This window comes from Acyrthosiphon pisum, chromosome X (assembly GCF_005508785.2).
Source record: "Acyrthosiphon pisum isolate AL4f chromosome X, pea_aphid_22Mar2018_4r6ur, whole genome shotgun sequence".
NCBI lineage: Eukaryota > Metazoa > Arthropoda > Insecta > Hemiptera > Aphididae > Acyrthosiphon > Acyrthosiphon pisum.
In genome coordinates this window covers 97582965-97586381 of record NC_042493.1, presented here as the reverse complement: position 1 = coordinate 97586381, position 3417 = coordinate 97582965, and positions in this window count along the sequence as shown.

The following is a 3417-nucleotide window of genomic DNA, read 5'->3' as shown; positions in this document are numbered from 1 at the left end:
GAAGACGTGCTTGCTTTAATCCCGCCGTCGTCCGAACAGTGCCGCCGTCTACTCGCCGCCGTGTCTGGGACCTACTTAACGGTAGGTTCATACAGCGCGAACGAGTGTCGTTCCCCTTTGTTACGCACTACTGTGAAATCACCCTTCGTCGTATCGTTTACCCACAGTATCGTACCGTGCCGCCGACGAGAAGAAAGTAAATCGCTGTCCGTCGTGCCGCCCATTATAGTATACTTGTGTGAATAACGTACCGCCGCTGTCGAGAACGCCGAGCCGTCGCAGCCGCCGTCCGATATTTGCCGCCGTACCTATCGTCTACGTAATTACCATCTATTAAAATCGTCCGTGCCGTGCTGCCATTAACCACTGGAGCCGCGAGTCTGCAGCACTACACGACGTACCTAAGGCCAACGGCATTCAACTTCCATAGTTGTCAAGTTGGGTACAACAGCACCGTGAGTCCAACAATCAATTAATTTACAAAACGAATCTTTCCTTGTTAAATGTTTTTTTATGAATGTTAAATCACTTATATGTGATAATAAATACTAAAAAGAAAATATTGTGAAAATAACTAATACAATGTATTACAATAAAGAAAAAAAGATAATAATTTAATGAACCAACAAAATTGCCTCAGCGTTCATTCATTTTATTACAAATGTACATATCAGAGTCTGCTATCTTTCCACAGAAATATTATAATACATGTCGTAATATTTAGGTGGTGTAATCAGTTTAATAATTCTTACTGCTATTGTAATGTGTGATGTAACCCTTCAAATAACCTGCAATAATATAATACCTTAGCTTGAATTTTGCATTTTTTATTTAGATGCATAGTCATATAATACAATATATTCATAAACTAAAAATGTTTAACAATTTAAACAGAATTGTATTGAAATACAATATTCTAAACAATAATAATCGTTCTTAATCCATTATAAAACATAGATTACGATTACTTACCAAAATTTTTAAAATCTGCAGGGAGGGCTACAGCTAATAAACAATACAAGTAATACAATATGAATAAAATATAATATAATTGGTGTCTAGGGTTTTTTTTTAAATATGTTTGTAAAAAAAATGTTATGTCATATTTCTACTATATTATTTTCAAGATAAGGTTTCAGCAGTCATCGTTTGGATGCCCGAGCGGGAGTGTGTTCTTATCTTGAAAATAGTTTGGTTATAATAGTAATACAATATATTGTATAATCACATAATATCATAATATGTAATGGCAACCATTTAAATAAACTAAAAAATATTATTTTCTCTTGACCTGAAAAAATCATGTGTTATCTACCACCTACCACCTACCCCTTACCTATTATAGTAGTGATAATATCGGATACTATCGGATAATAAATCGGAAAAATAAGCTATAAACACACTACAAGTCCCGAAGAATCTAGTGCTTTATATATATATATATAACTAGCTAATCCTGCACACTTAGTGATTCATGGCCCGTAAAAAATGACAACTTTCAAAAAAATTGTATTTGTACAACTCCTTTTGGGCGTAACTCGCCGCAGTAAGTGCAACTCAACCACCCTGATGGCAATCCCACTACGTCAGATTGCGGACAACGGCGATGAGTGGCTATAATGAAACGCAGAGTGTTCCACTATTATTTCTTTTCCTGCGACCACGTGTCTACATCTCATATTTTCATCTGTTTCTTCAAACAAAATCACATACTTTTCAAAAAATATCAACTTTTCACCCAGCCAAACATCACATCTTGATGAAGAGAAGGAACTCCGCCTTACTTCATCTAGTACTCAAACTAATTATCTAATTAAGCTAATTATATTCGTTACTGACAGTCAGTTCGACCCGCGACGGCCAGCCGACGGTCTACCGGCAGACGATTAACGTTATCTTGCGATAACATGCCTCAACGACAATATTATGCAGAAAAATAATTCTAAAAACCGTTCCTCCACTAATAATTCCTAAATCTCGTATACAGAGCGTGCCAAATAATTCTCCAAAACAACCAATCTATTACAACTCCTATTACAGCTAAAAAAATCGTGTTTCATTAGTCATTACTCGTGACAGATGAAACCATCGACCCTGTCCACAAGGTCACCAATGTGGAGCTATAGAATCAGAATCCAATAAACAGTCGAATATTACTGAAACCAAACTGCCACCGCCACCTCTAATATTTATTCGTTCAGTCAAAAACTTAAACTCTTTCCGACCATCAATTAAGGAAATAAGTAATAACTATAAATGTGATAATTTTTCTTGTAAAAGTTCGATTAATGACATCAAACCGTCTACTGGCACAGTCGAATCGTATATTATATTCGTCATTATTACAGTCTAGTAACGCGTCTGACTACCACACTTACCCGACTTGAACAAGAAAAATCGTTCAGAGCTGTAATTAGAAACCTTTAACAGTCATCACTCATCACACAACTTCATTATAATTTATAGATGATATAAAAAATTAACTAATTTCTCTCAGGCATAATCCAAAAAACAAAACCAACGTAATACAAAACATCCTTTTCCACTCTTCACTAGGTAGCAGCCAGTTCAATGTATTCGCTCTTAATGCTACGGACACACTTAAACTTATTCTTACCACCCACCAAAATGCGTCCACTGTGATGAACCCCATTCATAAAATAGTTGTCAAAATTACAGACTACCAGCGTTGTAGTGTCCCCAGCCGTCTCTACAGAGGTGTCCATCTAACAAATCTTTTCAAGCTATCCAACAATAAAAAAATAAAAGTCACACAGTTCAAGATAACATCAATCCCTCCACGTAATTATAATTTAAATAATAATAATCTTAGCAATAGTAATTTTAATAATAATGTAAACAGTACTTTAATTTATAACTATGTTATGTCGCTCCAAGCTCATACTCTCAGGCTATTAAAAAAAAAAACACAGAAAACCACCTTAACGCTTTTACCGAATCCTTTGCAGACCAGACCTCACTTAAACCCTTTAGCGATGAACTCAAATAATTAATATTGCTCCACATATCTCACTACCTACCACAGCCATTAACAAGCTCATAACCTAACCATAAATTAATTATTAAATTATTAAACAAAAATATAATTATTATTGAAGTAGTGTCATTGGATGCTTCATTATTTCATGTCATCACATCTAGCAAACTATATATAAGTTATCAAATTTACCTATTGTATCATGTTGTATACAGATTGTGATTGTTACTCTTCTCCAGTAATAAAAAAAAGTGCTAACTCAGCCACCTTGGTAGGCAATGGCTACCCGAGGATAACCTCAGGTGAAACCCGAGATTTTTTTACATTGGCCATATTATAAATATAAGCTGAAGGACTTAAAAACTCATTAATTTTACACATAATATACCTAATCCCGTTCACTTTGTTGCCCGTTAAAA